The following is a 22134-nucleotide window of genomic DNA, read 5'->3' on the forward strand; positions in this document are numbered from 1 at the left end:
CATACCATAGATCACCACCACCTACTCCATACAGCAACATGGCAGATCGCCCTCATAGTCTCTTAACAAACATACAATGGGATGTTTCAGCTCCCATCAGTACCACACAAGTCACTGGGGGAGGATCCACCTCCCTTTTAGTCCTCCTTTCCTTCTCATCTCTATCTTCCTATCTCTGTTTCTACTTTTCTTACTCCTTCCCTCTTTCTTTCCTGTCACTATGTATTGACTGGTGATATTTTGCTGAGCATAATGTCAGACACTGATAATATGGTAATTAAGCAAAGTCCCTTCCTTCCTTTATGGAGTGGAGTGTTCTCTATCTCTGTCTCTCTGTCTCTCTGTCTCTCTGTCTCTCTGTCTCTCTGTCTCTGTGTGTGTGTGTGTGTGTGTGTGTGTGTGTGTGTGTGTGTGTTTGGAAAAGGGTACAATATAATTGGCCCAAGAAAATCACCATGGAAATGATAGCTTGGGTCAATGTTGAGAGTCATGAGTATGTACTACAGACTGAGGTCAGAGAGAAGCTGCTTTAAATATGAATGTCTGAATGACCTCTTCGATGAAGTAGCTTTTGAGTAGACACCAAAGTCATACAAAGGAGCAAGAACTCATTGAAGACAGGGGTGTTCTAGAAAGAACGGGTGGGAAAAAGCCCCAAGATAGGATAGAGCTAGGTGTCCTGACATACAAAGGGCTGCTGTGACTAGACAGTGACAAAATGGAAAGAGAGGAGGTCATGTGGAAATTGGTACTATCCGTGTCGAAATGACTTGGGTCTTCAACAGTCTCAAGAGGTGTAAGTCTAACCCAAGTTCCCACTGCCTCTCTCTCCTCTCCAATATCTTCTCCATTCAAAAAAAATTAATCTCTTTCATGATTACCATTTATTTTCTCTGTATTCCTGTCAATAAACTCTAAAGTATCAGTTTAGGAGATGCTCAAGGAAATAAGTTGCTAACGAGTCACCCTTTCACGTACATGTCTCATGGGTAGCACACTGCAGTGAACAAGCTTTGCAGGGCCAGCAAGTAAAAAAAAAAAAAGAAAGAAAAAAAAGTACCAACTTTCAGATTGCAGAACTTGACCTTGATTTGTTGCACAATGCACAGCCCATGAGTGTGTATTCTTAGGGGGTTGATCTCTACTATGTGACATTTCCCACAACGCACCAGAAGTGCTTGGTTGCCCTTATCCACTTGTAAGCTGGCTGTTAAGGAATAGGAAGTAGGGTTTTCACGCCATCAGCCTGCCTTTGTTCTATTTTTAATGCATGTTAGACTATCCACCTCCATTACATCTGCAAGGCCCCACATCTTAAATGCTTCCTGCTGGAGTCCTACATCAACCACCTCCCATCCCCTTCCAATCTCACACGTGGAGTTTGGTACAGCAGCTCTATGGCCTGGTTCTTTTGCTGACAGACATGGCATCCTTGGCAGATACTCAATATTTCTGACTCCCCGATTTCTTTACTGAAAACTATAAGGCAGAATTGATAGCTAGCCATGAGTGTTGGTAAGTAGATTATGAGATTTTCGTAAGTGTCCAACAGAGCATCGAGAATACAGCAAATAGAGACAGATATCAATAGCCTTTTGTTCCTGCATATAATTTGCCCATGATCTCTAGCTTTAGTGTGTTCGGCATTTCTGCTTTGTCAGGCCCAAGGAGAGTCGAACAGATATGCAATTATCATTCACCCCAAGCCACATTATCGCCCATGCCTCTCTCTGGGAATCTTGAGATTCTAGGTATCACTAGCAGGTAGGTTTTTATTTGGGAAACAAGGACCAAGGGACAAATTCCTTATATCATGAAGAATACATATCTCAGAATCAGGCCATTTCAGTCTTCGCATCACTATCAGAGAACAAGGTGGTCACTCAACCAAGCGACAGGACAAGAGATAGATGTTCTGAAAGTTCAGATTCTACTGAAACCTGAGTCACATTAAATGACAACACAGCACAACATATAGTTTGAGGCATCCAGAGTTCCATAACCTGGGGAAAATCAGGTTTTGATCCAACATAGAATCCACACGTAACTGTTTCACATAAACAGTAACACACCCTTACCTAAGTCAGAAGCTACTCAGGGTTAGAAAAGAAAACGCATGTCTAGAAATGGCAGCTGTAGTTAAGTGTTTCTCTACCATATGCCCACAGATATTCTTTTTCCTTCTTTTTAAAATCTTTTCAATCAAGAGAAATTAGGCAGCTTGTTGGCCTTGGCAAAGTCTAAGCAATGATACAGTTTAAATTCTTGGATTCTAAAAGAATGTAGATGCACATGTTGGATTCTAACTTAAAATATCAATCATCTACTTAATTAAATCACTGGGTATTTTTTTTAAATCATCATTTGTGAGTCCTTCCTACAGTACAAGATCTTTTAGCCTATGTTGTTCCAGGTACTTGAAGATTAATATTCTAAGACTTAAGTTCTGATAAAGACAGGCCTGTAGGCCATCAAGAATTACTGTGGTTGTAGAAGGTAAATATAATCAACTAGTTTATTATTTAAAAAGTGGGAGGGTAATAACATTATAAATGTCAAACACCATGGTGTTGCTGACAGGCAAGAAACCTTCCCCAAAGTGTTTAATCTGTGCAAACATAATAAAAAATCCACCAGTTCTGTGACCATCCCTTCCCTTCCTCTCCCCACCATACCACCACACTGCTGCATACTGGATCAGTCAAGCACTGGGATTCATTAATCATCCTTCTGAAGCTTTAGAGGCAGTTTTCCTACAGGCTTGTGGTTCCCAACTCATTTGTGAATAGCAGGGCTCTTCTTTGGGAGAGGTAAACCACAAGCAGTCTGTGCTCCAATGCCTTTATCCTTTCAACATGGATGAATGAGGTTCCTAGAAAGTTTAGATAAATGGATCACATGACAACGGTTGCCATTCACACCAGTATTCAAGTCATACGAGAGGGGCATTCAGTCTGAAGGTAGGTGCGAAATACTTATTAGCAAAATACTCAGGCCATTTATTTTTAACTTGATTATTAGCCACCATTTTCCCATGCTCTATAGGTAAAAGTATCTTAGAAAGTGTTTCTTTGTTTCTATTCTTGACCCCAACTGCTTATTACATGTGAATACAAATGTCCCCATAAACCCAGACCCTGGGCACATGCTTGGTGCCCAGTAGATGCAGTTATTTTGGGAGGGTTTTAGCACTTTGAGAGGTGGGGATTGGATGAAGAATCTCTTCAGGGGTGTGGCTTTGATGGGCATGGATGGCCTCTTTCCTTTCTCACTGTCTGCATTCTGTTCAGCGTGAAGCCTCCCTTCTATCGGTAACTCAAGCTACCACGATGTACTTGGTCCATGTGGCTGGGACCAAGTGACCAGACTGAACCTACTGAAACTATGAGCCAAAATAGTTATAATAAGGAATCGATAAAGTGGGAAAGCATCGTCCCTTCACCTTTGGAAACAAGTTCTTATGAGATGGTGGTGATAACTAGATTCTACTATGGGTTTGGCTGGTAATGCTACTTAAACCAGCTGCTCTGCCATTCTGCGCTCGGTTTCTTCATCAAGATGGGGTTTGGAGCCTCAGGGCTCTTCCAATCCATAGGTTTCTTTGAACTTGGTGTCCTCTCCTTCGCATTCCCTTTGAAATATGGAAGGAGAAAAGACTGACATCGTTTTTTAAGATGGCTTTTCATCACTTCACGAACTGAAAGGCGAGGAGGGGGGAAGCCAAGAGAATAGAAATTTTATAATATTCCATTTAGTCCCTGCTCCCTAAATATCAATAGCTCTCCTTTTTAAAAAAATGCCAAGAAGGAAAAAAAAATCTGAATAAATGAAAAGTCAAACACAAAACTTTGCAGTTAGAAGCTTTTTAGCCCAATGAAACTCAAAAGCCAGAACTGGAGGGGGTGAATGCCAATTCCTGCAGAATGAAACACTTGACATGCGTTCAGTTTTGATTCTAAAGACCCATGAAATACTGACTTAATAATCATCTACCAGAGCAATGAGAAACACTGGCGTGAAGAGCAAAATCTTTTCTGGAAGGGCTCTCTGGAGACTGACCATTTGCTTCTCCTTTGATTTCTTTTAGCTGAGGTTAAAGTTGATGATGACCTTGGGGGGGTGGGAAGGCAGCTTTATCACGTTAAAATTCAACTAAATTGAAATGACACAGCTCACAGACTTGATAGGGAACAAGTACGTTCTCTAAGCATTTGATGTAGAGAGAGCACACCAAGAATAGCAAGCATGTAGGTGTCGCCAACTTAGAGGCGCTTTGGAAACCCTTCGATGATCACTCCTCAGAAAGGGTTTTTATTTAAAATACCAGCAGAGTAGGAATATCAACCTTTAGGGATCTGCATCTTGATTTAATATCACTAGATCTCCATTTCCATTTTAATAGAATCCCAAAAATGCCCCGGAGTCCAAAGGCATCACAGGCTGAGCTATCTTTCTAGCATTCTGATGAAATTATGAAAATTATGCTCACAACAGAGTTCTTTTAAGATACGGTTTGCAATTGAAAGCTTTGCAGGTGCATAGCTTAACAGGGAGCATGGGCTCGTGGGCTCGTCATGGTGTCTGTAGGTCGCATTGTGAGTTTTTCAGGTAATGACATTGTGTCTTTGGTAGGACAGTGTCAGAACCCTTAATCTTCTAACCACAATCTATGATCCAATTCTATTGATATATAAGTACATCCAGCATTTAACTCACTCACTTTCTCTCTGTGTCTCTCTCTCTGTCTCTGTCTCTCTGTCTCTGTCTGTCTGTCTGTCTGTCTGTCTCTCTCTCTCTCTCTCTCTCACACACACACACACACACACACACACACACACACACACACACTCCTTTATCTACTCCCAAATACATGCTATAAGCATGCCTACTAAGAGCTTCTTCGGACATTTGTTCAATGTCATAGCTTCATACCTTCCTTGTCAATTCCTAATTAAATGGGCGCATTTACAGATCATTTCACTCCCCTCCTTCTTGTCTTGTGTCATTTTTCTTCATAACACTTATCACCATCCACATGTCGAAACCGAGAGGACCTGGACACAACAGAAGCGTTTATGTGAGAAGGGGCATGGCCTGCCTGATGTTGTGAAAGGGCCAGTGTATTCTCTGTTTAAGAAGACAGTTTCCATGAAAAGGAGTAGACAGAGAGAATGACCCAGATGCTGTTGGAGCAGGTGGGTAACAGAGAGGAGATGAACTAGGCGGACGACAATGGAGGTGGCAACATGTGGTCAGAAATGTTTAAGGACGTGACAACAGGCTCTTTAAATGTTTGTGGTAAAAGAAGATCCAGGAATGGCTGTACAGTTTTAACCCAAACACCAGAAATATGGAGCAGTTTTTACCTGGTATAGGGAATGGTGAGGGTAGAGGATATTGGAGCGGGGGCTCAGAAGGTGAGTAGCACAGTGTTGGATGGATGTTGGCCACTGAGTAGGAAGGCTAAAATCAGACCAACAAACACCCAGCTATCTGAGCATAGAGTCTGGGAAGAGGGCTGGATGAGGAAGGCAAGATATAGTGTTAAGTCAGAAAATACGCTGTTTAACACTGTGATTACAGGTGAGATGACCAAAGGAGACAGTGTGGGTGGAGGAGAAGGGATGGTTATGCTCCAATATGAGATGTTGCAATAAGAGGTGCTCCAGTATGAGATCCTCCAGTGTGAGGTGCTCCAGTGTGAGGTGCTCCAGTGTGAGGTGCTCCAGTGTGAGGTGCTCCAGTGTGAGGTGCTCCAGTGTGAGGTGCTCCAGTGTGAGGTGCTCCAGTGTGAGGTGCTCCAGTGTGATAGGATCAGGGACAGAACAAGGGCTATAAAAGAAGCTGGGAATAAAAAATCTGGAGGGAAACCAAGAAAAAGGAATGCCCTGGGAGTCAGGTCTGTGCGTTCCCATGTGAGTGATGCGAAACGTCTACAATGACAAATATTGCTGGCAGGCCAGGTAAGATAATGATGAAAAATTAAACCTCAACTTTAAATGCATGGAAGCTACTAGTGTTCTCAAGAAGGGGGACGCAAAAAGCATCAGGAAGACAAAAGCAGGTCATTCAAGAGGTCATGAAGACAGATCCTGAAGATGGGGTACGGAGACAAAACGGAACAAAGTGCTCAGGCGGTTGGTTTCTCGGAAAGCCCTAATAAATGGTGCGGTACGCCTGCCTTCTTGCGTGACTCCCCCTTTTCTCCTTCAGACACCCTTGCTTCCCCAAGCCCCATCTTCCTTTCTGTGTCTAATTTGCAGCCCTCTCTGACAAATCACCTCTGTGTTTATTTCCTATGCCTGCTTTCCAGTATCCAATAAGCCTGCCTCATTGTCATTCTGTATCTCTCTTAGGTGTCTAAGGCCCTCCGTGCCCGAGCTATTAGCACCTGAGAGGCGGAGACAATGGCTTGCATTTCTTCTGTATTCTTCTAAATTACTTCTAGAATATACATGGGGTCAACATATTATAGCAACTTTTTTACTGTTCTTTGGGTTAATTCTTCTTATTCTTATGAACTGATTGTCTCTTTGACAATATTTTTGAGAGGTAAAAATAGTAACAGCCATTGTGAGGTTCATGTTGCAATCATATTCTTTTGGAAAGCCAGAAGCTACCAAAGTAAAATCGTTTCATAGTAGAGCCCAGTGCATGCTCTGTTTTTTTTTCTTTTGTTTGTTTGTTTGTTTGTTTTGCTTTTTTTTTAATCGTATGCCCTTCATCATTTACAAAGTCCTTGTTTTAAGGGTAAGTTGAAAAAAACATTATTGCCAAATCACTCAAAATCTTTAGAAATGTGTCTACTAATGAGCGTCTCCCTTGTGCAATCTCCAGGAGGCCATTACTACAAAGCCAAGCCCTTGTCCTGCTAGGTTGTGCAAACTGGACACACTGCCATCTGTTCTGCTGGGCAGTGTCAGGGTAGCTTGGTGAATTCAACAAGAACTTAGTGGTGCTCTCTTACCTTTGCTTCCTTTATTTCCACAAGTCTCTGGACTCAGGTTGGGGTAGATGTTGCTTTCCCCAGATCCTTTCTTGTTTTCCAACCCAATAAGGTCCCTCTTGGAGAAACAGCAAATTGATCCAAGTCAGGGAGCTCAGAGGGTCAGGACTCAGGACTCTTAGAATCTTCCAGAAGCAGGACAACGATTCAACTTCTAACTCCAGCCTGACCTGGCAATTGAGTCTGAGTAAACTTTGTCACCCTGTTTGGGGAACTAGAGTACAAACTGGAGGCAAACTCAGCCCTTCTCCATAGCCTTCCTGGTCTTTGCATGAGGACAGGCAGGAAAAGCTTCAGCTTGTTTCTACCAGGCCTTTGGTTAGTGTCCGAGCAAATCCTTGCTCAAGGCACAATGGCAATTTCTTTTCTTTCTGGGCCTTGTGTTTTACACACTCTTTATTCATAGGGATTTATTCCAGGACACTGATGGATACCTGTAATTATAAATGATGCTCTTCAAGTTACGATGAAGTTAGGTCCAAATGTGCTCATTGGAAGTTGAAAGTGAATTTAACATTCTAGTGAATTTAACATTCTAGTGAATTTAACATCACAGTCGGTGCCATGGGGCCTAACTCAAAGTTTATCTTATAATGAAATGTTGAACATCTCATGATATTTACTGATTCCTGGGATGACAGTGAAAAAGGAAGAGTTTTGTGGGATATATCCTTTCATGTGACTGTATAGACAAGTAAGCTTAATCATTAAGGAAATGACATTCTATATGTACAGTACTATATTTTTGCATATACACACACCTATGATAAAGTTTAACTAATAAATTAAGCACAGTAAGCAATTAGCAGCAATCACTAACAATAGAACAATTAAAATAACGTACTGCCATTATAAATGTTAGTTAAAACTTAGAAACCATTTATTTCTAGAATGTTCCATTTAATATTTTTGGACCACAATTGGCCAAGGATAATTGGAACCACAGGAAGGGAGCCAAGAATAAAAAGAGACAACTTCTTAAGACCTGGTATTGTCAGGCCATAGGAAGAACTGGTGTCTTTTTCAGGAAAATATCTATCTGCAGAAAGCCATTAACTACAGCTCTACGATAAATACTCAACACTCTTGGTTCACTTCTTCTTTTAATGATGTAGCCACTTAGGTCTAACTTATAAACATGATAATAGTACATCCTAACTTAAACAAGACAACCTCAGGAGTAAGCAACTGTTAAGTTGTTCTGTCCCTATAGAGGCTAATATCACACATGAGTCAGTCTTGGGCTTAGTCCTGCCATGTCTGTCAAGGGTGAAAGGAGGAGGCAATCTCCAAGCTCGCTCTATTCCTATATCCGGTACGCAGTGTCCATTCCAGCTATCTGTTCCTGCATTCATTTGGAAAATGTTTTTTATTTTCAACAGCATTGTTAACTCACATGCTTTCCTTGGGATTGTGTACAGTTTCTTGTTTACAATGGTTTGACTTGAGATTTGTATGGCTTCTTGATGGCAAAATGACATGCATTCATTAGAAACTGCACTTCAAATTCAGAGGCTGGATCTTGGAAAATATGGTTTGGTTCCTTCTGGTGATGCTGAGAAAGGGCAATGGGCCTCAGCTTCCAGTCATCTCTGTGATCATGGCAAAAACAGCCCACGTCCTACAGAGTGTGGTCTTGTTTATTTGTGATACACTACAGGTTAGGTATATTAAATATATTTTTTAACGCAACATTTTCAACTTAATGATGGATTTACCAAGACTAATCATAGAAAAGTTCAGTTGCTTACATTTTCTCTTCAGTGATGGAAATTAGATCATGGTGACTGTTTTGCAGAACTCAGTACTGTGGGAGATTTGACTTGAGTGTCGTGAAACACATACTTTTTCTGATGTACTTTTATACATGGCTGTGGTTTCAAGGATGCCTGTCTGTCACTGGGCTTAGCCAAGTGGTTCAAAAGCAGACAAGGAATAAACAATGATTATTTACATCATGACTGGGCACCGAAACGCCATGCACTCATGTCGGAATCAGCTGTCATTTCATACTTTCTTCCAAAAGAGCAATTGCCACATGTTTAACTTATTTAACATTAGAAACTCCAAGCAGCTTGACCATGGGAGACGCCTGTCAGTTAAATCTTATCTGAGCAAACCTGTATTTCAGCATGACCACTCACAGTGTACTTTCCAGGAATCAGGAGTTCAATTCCCCACTCCCTTCTGCGCTCTCTCTCTCTCTCTCTCTCTCTCTCTCTCTCTCTCTCTCTCTCTCTTTTGAGTGCTGAGTTCTGAATCAGAAGCATACACTACATTCTAGAGTGAGCTGATGGTTGGATGGTCAACAAAATAATGGAGTTGGACTGGGAATTCTCTTCCTATTAGGAAGTAATAGATTCATACTGCTGAACACAACACACACACACACACACACACACACACACACACACACACACACACGAGAGAGAGAGAGAGAGAGAGAGAGAGAGAGAGAGAGAGAGAGAGAGAGAGAGAAAGAGAGGGAGACCTTTGTTTTTAGATTGCCTTTAGTCTATGAAAGTGAAAAAAAAAACCTAATAGCAAATTTGCAGAAAGAGTGATTTAGAAGAAAAGAAAGGAGACTGAGTATGACCCATACATGTTGTGTGTACATCATGTTGACCACAACAGACATGTGCAATTAATACGTGATCATTGCCACACTTGTATGCAATTGGAAATTGCATAATATTAAAGACACACAAGGTAATATAACCAGGCAATGATTATGAAGGTTTCCTTTCCTGGGGATGAATATTCAGTTCCCCTAGCTACCATGTTATTTTTGAGCATTTAAAGATAGTTGGAGACACCATATTAAGAGGAGTTTTTAGGGCTTCGAGAGATGGCTCTGTGGTTAAGAGCATTTGGCTGAAAGCTCTTGCTGTTCTTGCAGAGGACCTTGGTTTGATTTCTGGTATCCAGACTCCGTGTAGCTCAAGTTCTGGAGGATCTGAGGTCCCTTCCTGCTTTCACAGGAATGCAAATGGCACACACAGAGAAAACCTGGTGCGCACACACATACATATTAATAAAAATAAGTATTTTTAAAACCTAATAAGAAAAGTTCTTACTTTTCCCATGACTTATGATATTAAATCTCAAAATGATTGCTAATAGCACAATATAACCCTTGACCTTTGATGCATTGGTGTCAAGAAAGAGCACCCTTTAGGAATGTAAGAGTAGCTGTCTAGAGAACAGATCCCACTGCCTTATGCAAAGTGGATACTCATTAATCTCCTTTGCATAAATTAAGTCTTTATGAGTGAATACTAAAGATAATGTATACAGTACAACACATTTTACATTAGGTGTGACATAATCCAAACAGATGAACAGAACCAGTTTAGCAAGGTTTATTTTAAACACCATGTGTTACAGGGCGTCTGGTACCTGGGAGCTGAGCCTGCTTTGAGAGTCTATTTCTCTCAGCCATGCCACTTAGAAGCACTTTAATCTTGTGATGGTAGAGACTTGGCTCAATACATCAGACACACGGGAAGAAGTCTCAGCTAGCTCTACTCCATTCCGTGTTTCAGAGACAGATCACACCTGGGCTTCTGCACCGTGCGTGAGACATCCAGGCATGAGAACTGCTGTCAGACGGTTGCTTTCTGAGCAGAGGAGAACCTCTTCCCATACTTGGGTGCCATGAAACACTCCTGCTTATTGCTTCACTAACAGCTCTGCTGTGGGCTGGGAAGGATGCAGAGGAAGAGCGGACACTGCCACCCTTTCTAGTGATGAGTCTGCCCTTGTGGTTCCAGTATCTATCTATTCAGGCTGAGCTCTTGGGAGTTCCTCACTTCTCATTCATGGCCTATTTCTTCATAGACTCTAAACTTGTAGAAGAGATGTATCTTTTCTATTTCTCAATATGTTCACTATATTCATAGATGCACATTATAGATCACATATATATCCATGTACATTGTACATGTGTTTATCATATGTGCATAACATATATTTTTTCATGTTTATCTGTGTGCACTGTATAGATAATATATAAAGTATGAGTCGTGCATCTATGTACGTAGGAGCATGCATGTGCTTGTTCATGTATAGCCATGTATCCCAATACTGCATGTTATAATGGCTACCAGGCAAATATAAAACTAATTACCTCCTTTCTTTGTCTCTTCATATATATTTGACCAGTAACTGCTTCTACATTACTTTTCTCACATGCCGTAGTAGAAAATGTGGATTTGAATTCAGATAATCTGAATTAGAACCCCCATACCTAGTCACGCAGGCTGGTCCCTGATGCCTAATAGTAATTTCTTTCTTGGTGAAAAGGAGGAAATTTTAATTTTTTTTCCTGCTACAGTTAGGGATGTCTGTAAGGAACCTAATGTGTGATGAATGTGAACTGTTGCCATGATTTTTTGTTTATGTTTCCCGCCACAGTTTGAATGGAAACGTCTTGAGATGCAAACTGCCAGTTAGGATTCAGCTAGGACCTCCTCTTCCGAGCCACAAGCCCACAGGTAGCTGTTGGTGTACAACCCATTTAAAATAGCTTCAGGGAATTAGCAATGTAATGGAGTAAGTTTAAGGCCCATTTGAAACACTACCTAACTGTTACATGAAGATCCTCTCTTCCACCCATGGTCTCTGCAATTTGACCATCACCAAGCAAAGGGAGAGAAAGAAATCTGTCTTTAGATAAAAAATTAACAACAGTTTTACCGTATATGATTCTGATGCTTTTAAATGAGCCCAATCCGAAAGTGAGTTTTATTAAATGTGGCACATCAATACAGATTAATGTCATATAGACCGTGATCTGTCCTTACAAAGTTACTTCCAAGAATTCACAACAGAAAAGAATTTAGAATTTGCTGATCACCCCTTCTTTCTCTGGATAGTGGACTCAAGAAGGTGGCAGTCAAACAAGGCACTGTTCAGTTGAAACCAGAGTCTGATATTAAATAAACAAATGGTAGTAAAGCAGCAGGCAGCTAGCATTCATTCATCCATCCATCCATCCACCCACCCACCCATCCATCCACCATCCGTCCATCCACCCACCCATCCACCATCCAACCATCCATCCATCTATCCTTCTACTCATCCATTCATCCATCTACCCACCCACCCACACACCCACTCTCACACACACCCATCCAACCATCCATCCACCCACCATCCATCCATCCACCCACCCATCCACCATCCATCCATCCATCCATCCATCTATCCTTCTACTCATCCATCTACCCACCCACCCACCCACACACCCACTCTCACACACACCCATCCAACCATCCATCCACCCACCCACCCATCCACCATCCATCCATCCATCCATCCATCCATCCATCCATCCATCCATCCATCCTTCTACCCATCCTTTCATCTATCTACCCACCCACCCACACACCCACTCTCACATACACCCATCTAACTATCCACCCATCCACCCATCCATCCATTCATCCACCATCCATCCATCCATCCATCCATCCATCCATCCATTCTTCCATTCAAAATCAAAAAAAGCTCAGACATTCTCAACTCTTAGGAACTGAGTCTGCTCCCATTTGTCAAGTTATGGTGACATTCATCATTGGCGACCATGGTTCACCAGGAAGAATCATAGCTGAGCATTGTAAATATTTGAACCCAGAAATGGTACAGGTTGAATGCAAACGTTTATCTCTCTTTCTTTCTCTATCTCCCAGCTGAGTCTCCAGCTGGGTGTTTAATTCATAAAAGAATAGCAGGAAGGTAATTACTGTGTGGACTAAATAATTCTTGCCTCTGATGGCTACAGCCTCGTATTTCCTGTCACCAGCGTTCCACCCAAAGACTTTGTTTTCTGTTTCTATGCTTGTCTGCTAAGTGGTAATCCTCCCTCCTAATAGTACAGCTGGCCACAATCCAGACCAAGGAGGGAACACATCTTTGCTTCTTACACATTGTTAGTGCCACTTTTCTGACGAGTTCATGTCTTACCATAGTCCAAGCTCATCAGAAGTAAAATAACAGATTTAGAGAATTGGGCGGAACACTTTGTGAGTTTTCAATATTTTTGTGAAAATCCTTAGCTATATTTTTAGTTTTAATATAAGTGTATATGTTAGAGGGAATCTTAGGAACTCAAGCTGATTCTTGCTTGTTCCTGTGAAGGGCACTTTCCTATGTCCCAAAAAGGTCAGATAGATCCTTCATAGCATCTCAGGATTTTGCCCTAACCTCATGTCCTGCCAAAGAAAAGAGTTCTGGCCATTCCCTGTCTAAGGGATCATGTTATGGGCCATGCTTTATGCCCCCTAGACCTAGTTTATGCCTCTAGTAAGTATTCCTGCTTACCAACCTTCAGTATGCTCAGAAGCTGATGGTAATTAGACAAGGCAGCTAACTTCCAGTAGAGTCAATGTTGATTTAGGACAAATGTGTTCTTTTCCCAAGGATTTTAAAGGGAAAATGATGAAATAAAGTTAGTCAAGAAAAAAGAGTGTACATTTACTGCTACCCCTCTAAAATGAAGCAACGTTGGCCATTTGCAAAAGCAGAACTGCTCTACAGCAGAAATGACAGTGAAATGGAAGGATTAGTAAGTCCGTCCATCATGACGATGCCAGGAGAATGGTTCATCTCAGACTACTATGAAGTAACTAGGCTCACTATTAAAATAAACACCAAGGATTAAACCGTCCAAGCTGAGCTTCTGTTGCTTCCACACAGAGGTCCAGTACTCAATGGTTATGCTGGACGAAATGCACCAGCTTCCTCTCTCTCTCTCTCTCGTGTGCATGGTGTATGCACCACGTATATATTCATGCTAGCCAGTACACAAGTGGAAGCCAGAGGATGACACTGGATGTCTTTTGGCTCACTCAACCCCATTTCCTTGAGACAGGGCATCTCACTGAATCTAGAGACCAGTAAGCCCCAATGATGTCACTGTCCCCATGCTCCACAGCTCTCTGATTATAGATGCACACATGGCCATGCCCGAATTCTTACGTGGATACAGGACCTCAATATCCTCATGCTTGCAGAGCAAGCACTCTCGCCAACTGAACGGCCTCCCCAACCCTGACTGTTATTTTAAACAGGAAAACCTTGCCAAATAGGTTTCTGACCCCTTGTGGCCAGTAAACAGTAAACACAGCTTGTGTGGGGTGAGCACTGATTTGAAAGCAGCTGTCATCACAGGTATACCTTGTGGATGCACATTAGTACATTTCTGTTTCTATATCAAATTCTATAAGCTGAGTACGCTCTAGGGTAAAGCGGTCTATTTAACTCACAGTTTTAAAGGCTGAATGTCTGAGATCAGGCAGCCACACAGTATGGCAGAGAAAGGAACAGGAGAGTAACCATGATCAGAAGGAGCCAAGAAGATGGGGTGATCTCATTTTAAAATTCACTCCAGGAGAACAGCATTACTCTCATCCTAATGGTAGAATCACCTTGACCACATTCCATTCCGCAGGCTCCAGAATCTCTTACAGCTTCTACCTTGTAAGTGCTACCACGGACGAGACCAAGATTCCAGCCTGCGAACCCCTGGGAACACTTGAACTATTTCCGAATCATAGCAAAATGAGAGAAGTATGCAGAAGTCAGACATAATCTCAGAATATAGGGACAGCAGGTGCTTAAGTAGTCTAGACATTCTACCCTCAAGTTAGCACGGGAGATGGCACTCCTGTCGAGGCCTGAATCACTTCAGATCCAGGCGGAAAGGACTCTGAAGTGTAACTCCAGGCCTGTGTGCAAACACTACAGAACTGGAGTTCTTGGATCCATTTAGTTCTATACTTCAAGTTCTCCAGTCCCTGTGGGGAGAGTGACAGGGATGGGTAGGCGCTGTGTTTAATCTTAGTTCTTCACTCACGACTACCAGCCATTGGCCTGGGAGCTGTGTGAGTGATACATGGCTAAAAGGTTCTTCATGAGCTCTTCTTACAGTGGAGGGGGAGGGCACAGAGCAGCCACCTCAGTCTTCAATCTTCCTCACTTCAGCTCTGCTCCAAAGCCTCTAAGCACACAGGGAAGGGCTGCTCCACTCTTTCCATGCGTGAAACCTTTTCACCTAAGAAATTTTTATGTGACCTTGGGTATATAGGTCTACAAAATCACACAGGAATCAAATATCATTGAAAATAAATTACAGCGACTTTTTTTAAAAGCAATACTTTGCTATACACATAATTCTACTATTTGTCAGTGACCAAAGGAAATTTGCATGCTAATGGGTTGGGCGTGCCTGTATATTTTATGTAAAGAAGTAAATCTTGGCTAATATTTGCTGCTGGGGGGTTTGGTCACTTTCGGGCTTTTTCAGCGTTGATTGTATCTTGTTTCTATAATCACCACTCTAACACTAACAATTATTATAATCGCCATCGAGAGCATCACATTGTATAAACATCAAGTACAAAAGGGCATGAGTATATTTAGGGATATTCCATAGATTGTTGAAAATTTCATCCTAATCTCAAGCCAAAATTCATCTAATTTTTTTATGATAATCAAGCAACAACTCAAATGGAACTTTAAAACATAAAACATGCTAACGCAGTCCATCCCGAAGCTACACAGATTTGAAACTTCCATGCAGAGGACTGCAGGAAGGGAAGTGTGGAGTCTTTGTTTTCTACAATTAACTGTGACGTTTGCCTAAGAAAACTTGGTACAAATAGCCAAGCATTTCCATAAAGAATAAAAGCATTTTGAATCTGAACTGACATATGGCAAGCAGCATTTATCGGGTGCTTCTTGGCCTGTCAAAGCACACACGTTATGTGCTCAGAACCAAGGTTGCAACAAACTACACAACTCAACATGGGTCAGTGCTACAAAAACGTCTGGGTTAATGAAGTGCTTCATTTTGAATTGTTTTGGTTGTGTCCATTCAGAAACTTTTAATTATGGGATTATGACGTATAATTTAAGAAGCTGGGCTGGGACTGGAATGTAGCGGAGTTGGTAAAGTGCCTGCTGTGCACACATGGGGAGCTCAGCTCAGCTCCTCAGCACCCATGTTAACAGTTGTGTGCCAGGTAATCCTGGCATTGGGAAAAACGTACAGAGATAGGAGGATCCTCAGAGGTAGCTGACCAGCCAGACTAGTGAATCAGTAAGCTCTGGGTTCAGTGAGAGACTGCCTCAAAAAATAATTGTAACAAGGAGGAGGAGGTGATTGGGGAAGACACCTTGATGTTGGCCTCTGTCTTCCACACACATGTGCACATGTGACATATGCACACAAATACAAATAAATAATTAAACACATACATACATGCACACATATACGTACACACATACATATACATACATACACATAGATACATAGATACATAGATGCATACATACATACATACATACATACATACATACATACATACATACACACACACATACTAAAAAAAAGTCAGACCATAGAGGGAGATATGGATAGAACATGGACCAGTCTTGCCCTTAAGAGTTACAGAGATCTATTCGAGTTCTGCATGTAATTGCTGGGTCTGGGGACCATTTGTAGAAGTGTGCTTCAGGTGCTTGTTCTAGCGGACCTCATCGGGATGCAATGGATGTCCTCAAATCCGAGGCAGGCTCTTATCAAGGCACATGCCTCAAATATACTGATGCTCATTTGCTGGCACAGAGGCAATCTCCTCATGAGCAAACCCAGAGAGAGAGAGAGAGAGAGAGAGAGAGAGAGAGAGAGAGAGAGAGAGAGAGAGAGAGAGTGACAGAGAGAGAGACAGAGACAGACAGAGAGACAGAGAAAGAAGAGAGAGAGAGAAAGAGAGAGAGAGAGAGAGACAGGGAGTGACAGAGAGAGAGAGACAGAGACAGACAGACAGAGAGACAGAGAAAGAAGAGAGAGAGAGAAAGAGAGAGAGAGAGACAGGGAGTGACAGAGAGAGAGACAGAGACAGACAGACAGAGAGACAGAGAAAGAAGAGAGAGAGAAAGAGAGAGAGAGAGAGAGAGAGAGAGACAGGGAGTGACAGAGAGAGAGACAGAGACAGACAGACAGAGAGACAGAGAAAGAAGAGAGAGAGAGAGAGACAGGGAGTGACAGAGAGAGAGAGACAGAGACAGACAGACAGAGAGACAGAGAAAGAAGAGAGAGAGAAAGAGAGAGAGAGAGAGAGAGAGAGACAGGGAGTGACAGAGAGAGAGACAGAGACAGACAGACAGAGAGACAGAGAAAGAAGAGAGAGAGAGAGAGAGAGAGAGAGAGAGAGAGAGAGAGAGAGAGAGAGCCTGAGGGATGCATACAAGCTTGGGCTCCAGGTAGAAGGCAGCTTCTAAGGTTTGATTGCTTTTCAGGATGCCGGCAAAAGATTTACTGAATGACAAACGGTCCTAATCCTGTAAGTAAAATCCCCTCTGCACAGTTCCGCTGGGCATGGAGCTTAGAGCAGAGAGGATTTGCTGCTAGAGATTGCAATTGCAGAACAGCAGCTACCTATGTGTCCTCTCTCCAGTGCTCATGTACGAAGTGGGTTCTGCAGAACACGTCAGCGTCTATGGTCACGTGCACATACAGAACAGAACGTGCTTTCTCTCTCTCTTACACACTTCCACTTCTCTCCTTTCTGATTGAGTTCTTATTAAATCGCGTAACTTTCAAATGTTTAAAACCATTATACAGTAGGAATCCCGCTAAAACACAGCCAGTTTCCCAAGACCCTAATTTCTCCCAAGCATCGTGGCTCCAACCTGAACTACCCAGAATTCCCTGTCATAGGTTCTTGATAAATCTCCCTCCTCCAGCCTTCCCCCTGGGCCAGGGGAGGATGTGGACCCAAGTGAACTTTCAGAGGGACTCGCATGTGGAGGAAAACCAGCCTGCAGCACTGAGGCTCAGTGAGTGCTATTCAAGGTGAAAGTCTTACATAATCCTCCATCATGTGCTCCTGTTTCATATGCTCTCTCTCTCTATGGAAAGAACTTTATTTAAACTGGGCTATAATGAGTGTGTGTATTTATATATGCACATACACACATACATTCCTGCTGCTAAGAGACATGGCCATAGCAGAGAGTGGAAGAGTGCTTTCTAGACCCCACCACAAAAGAAGATAATCTTTGCAATAAACAAAACTGATAGGGAATCAGGGGGCTTTTATTGATTTGGATGTTTGGTCAGTTATACCAAATAAAATAAATTAGGGATAAAAAGATGATGGGATGAACGGGTAGGGTGGAGGGTAATCTTCTGTTTAAGATGAGCTTACTGGTAATAATTTCCCAAGGGAAACTGTGAGGCAACCCCTCTCCTTCCGCCATGCACTTGTTTTCATTAAATGAAGTAAATATGACATTACAAAAAAGCTTAACTCAACTAATAAACTCATTTGAGAAACACTATTTCTTTTTTAAATGAAATGAAGGCCAGGGTATTTATTTCCTTAGCTTTTTTTCAGGCCCTATGTCAGTTGTGACTGTCCTAGTGTCAATGGAGCACTGGGCCAAGGGGCAGGTGGGGTTGAAGTTCCCTGTGGGAGTGTAGCAAGGCTATGAGCGCCATGGCTGGGGGTGCGCCTGCTGCAGGGGTGGGGTGGGGTGGGCGGGCACTTCTTATTTTTACAAAGGCACAATATGGTGTTGATGACAAACTGCATTTAAGTGGGTTGGCAGTATGACAGGGCCTCTCAAAGTTGTGCCCTATGATACACAGTCAACCCTTCAAGGTCCAGAATCAGTATAAATTTCATGATTTGCATAGATAACATACATGGTTGCCAAAAATGGAGGCTGGGGAGGTCTTGCACACATTTGTAACATTTCATACATTCTCCGTGGGAGCTAATTTTATTCTGTGTATTTACAGATTATAATTATAAAAATTAAGATATATAAAATATAATATCTATTATAATATTACATATAAATATATATTATATTAATTATATTATATTATGGATTGCTGTCTGTTTTTTTTTTTGTTCTTTTTTTTTTCGGAGCTGGGGACCGAACTCAGGGCCTTGCGCTTCCTAGGCAAGCCCTCTACCACTGAGCTAAATCCCCAACCCCTTGCTGTCTGTTTTTTTCTGCCCCCTCAAAAGGGGGCACCTGTACGCAGGTGATGTTAGGTGAAATCTGATTAGTTAGATAGATTTAGCGCCTGTGATTGGGCAGGGGAAGAAGAAGGCGGAGCTGAAGGTTTTAGTGTGGGGAGAAGAGAAAAGATGGAGGAAGAAAATGAACCAGAATTGCATGGCCTGGGAGAGCCTCGGGTAGCTGTGGATATCATAGCAGGGCAATAGAGTAATGTAGGGTACATTTGCCCCCTCTAGGTGTGTAGCTTGTGCTTATATCAATTGAGTTTTGAGTTCTTTGTGAGGGCATTTTGGAAGTTGAGGATTTACTGTTATAAATCTGGCTCATAAATTACAAGCCTCTAGAGTTTTCATTTTATGGGGTTAGGGGATTAGAGCCAGCGGGGCGGATGGCTTGGGAAAAGCAGCGAACCACAGGAAACTGGGCGGACCACGGCTTGGGGATATTCATGGGGGTGGGGAGATTGCTAGTGCCAGCACATAGCCGGACATAGCATAGATTACACACACACACACACACACACACACACACACACAATATATATATATATATATATAGTATATATATATGTTAATATAACATAAAAAATTATGTTGATTCTTAGAAGCTGAAGAGATTGCTCAGTTAAGTAGTTAAGTAGTAGTTAAGTAGTTAAGAGCACTGGCTGGCCCTACATGCATGTTATACACGCAAGTAAAACATTCATACTCACAAAAATAAATCTTTTGAAAGACATAATTCTCAGATGTGATGGCAAAAGGTATTTCTGACAAGGATTAAAAGACAGACTTTAAAAGTAAATGATATATTTGCACTAAGAAAACCTGAAGACTTTTCTTTGTTCTTCTGGAAAACTCTCACCTAACAATTTGAAATCTTCAGCATGGTTAGACCAGAAGCACCATAGCGACAGCAGGGGAAATCATATTTACGGTTTGAGTGGTAATTTCATCTAACCAACATGTTTTGCCACATTACATTAGTTTTCTTAACTTGATTTTAATTGACTTTGCAGCTTGTATTTGGTTTCCAATTTGTTTTGATTTTCTGGCTGTACAAATGCTCTAAAAGTTATAACCTGCTTTGCATATGGGCCCATTTAAATGCTTGCTAGATAGATATGCTTATAACCAAAAGCATAAACTCCAGGGGTCCAGTAGTAGATATTTTGTCTTCATATTTTCATTGCCATGGCCTCAGGTGCTAAGCAAATTATAGCGTCAAAGCACATCCTAAGCCCTATTTTTGACTTTGAAATGGATCAACATAGGACTTGATGCTGAAGACCGTTCCTATAGCACCCCACACATCCACACCATGGAAACTATTCTTAGGGCGATCGAAGTCTACAACCATAGCTGTAGTCTTAGTAACTGTACTAGCATTCTTGTGGTGCATCACGAATACCACACCAAATAAATTGTAAAAACTTTGTCGTCAAACTCTTGGTCATGTCTCTGGGTTGTAACAACAAAGGCTGTGTGTATGCCTTGTACATTGTTATGGTTCAGTTTGGAATTTCTAACCTTGAAAATGATCATTTCTGCTTAATAAGCAATGGGAGCTGCTGCTTTGGAACCCAGGAGGCCCTTATTAGCTTGACCCTCTGGGAAAGTATAGAAGAAGCCTTCTCTGTGCATTAAAGATGGTATTTTTTGTAACAAGCTGTATCATATAAAGGCACAAACCAGTTTTCTCCTTGAGTTTTAAAAACAATCTAAGTGTTCTCAATACTTCTCTTTCACCAAACATCTCCTTTCCTCAAGCTATGACTGAGCAGGAAAAGGACAGTAAATATCTATTTGGTTGCATAACTAATATTTGTAGTTTCTTACATTCTTAAGTCAGGGAAGACAAGCACCATGCTAGGCTAGAATAGAAACAAGCAGCGAAGCCACAAGTCGACTTAAAGGGGCTGTTAAATAATTGGGTGGGATTTAACTAGGAGTACATGAAACTTCAAATATTGAAATGGGACAGTATGAGTGGTCCAAGGTATTTCTAAGTGTGCTGAGACCCAATCCCATCTAATGGCAATGGCCACCAGCTGGCAAGACCTTTGCATATTGGGGGTGCAGACACAGTTAGGGCAGCAGTCTGTGGGTCATTCAGCGCCTGGCTTACCCTACTTCTCACTTTACAGACTCATCCTTTACCCAAAGGGCAGAACGACTGTTCTCCTAGTCTGCACATTAAACTGATGAATGGTAGTGAGAATCGTGTTAAATCTACCTAAACAAGGGAATGGAAAATAAAGACAGCGTTGGCTACAAAAGAAGCGCTGATAGGTTGATGTGAATACGTGTAATTTTTAAAAATACTGTTTACAACCAACTTGTGAAACAACCTTGTTTGACTAAAGAATTGTATTTAGATTTTACAGGAAAAAAAATCTTCAGAAGACCTAACTTTCTTTCAAATGTCGCTCATGCATTCAGACTGAGACGACACTTGAAACATACGGACCCTGAGAAGAGACAATATGACTGCATCAACCACAATGGTCTTTCTATCTGAAGCAGACTGCCCAGAAGGCAATAAACACTTAGCAAATAATTGTTCAGTGATTTGATCATTTCCGTAGCCTGTGTACATGCAGTATGTGTCTTTGTATGCGTGTATGTACGTATGCATATGTGTGAATGCATGTGCATTTGTGTGTGCCTTTACATGGGTATAGTTATTCAGGGTCTGCTTACTGAACTTGCTTATCGTTCTTGCTGGTTTGCCTAGACTGGATGGCCAGGAAGGCCCTGGGACTTGCCTGTCTTCCTCTACAGCACTGGGACTATCGAAGCGTACTGGTGTGTTGACTCTTATATTCGTGTTGCACTCAGGTCCCTCTGGTCGTGTATTCACCACTTCCTCTGCTGAACTATATTCATTGCATTTTCTTTCTTTTTTAAAAAAAAATAAAATAAGATAAAACAAAGGTTAACACCTTGGAATTGGATAAAACAAACACAAAGAAAAGAGCCCGAGAAGGTATAGGAAACGGAGACTCACTTGTTCGTGAGTCCCACAAAAACAGTAAACTGGAAGCCATACTATATATACAGAGGACTTGGGGCAGACATGTGGTTTTT

At 41.8% G+C, this 22134-nt stretch overlaps 1 protein-coding gene across 7 annotated transcripts in view; it reads right to left on the minus strand.

Annotated features, from left to right (window-relative positions):
- Phactr1 (phosphatase and actin regulator 1) overlaps positions 1 to 22134 on the minus strand; it is a 477222-nt gene that overhangs the window by 402835 nt on the left and 52253 nt on the right. The gene's annotated exons all lie outside the window — the stretch shown is intronic.

Source organism: Rattus norvegicus, chromosome 17 (genome assembly GCF_036323735.1).
Source record: "Rattus norvegicus strain BN/NHsdMcwi chromosome 17, GRCr8, whole genome shotgun sequence".
NCBI classification, from domain to species: Eukaryota; Metazoa; Chordata; class Mammalia; order Rodentia; family Muridae; genus Rattus; species Rattus norvegicus.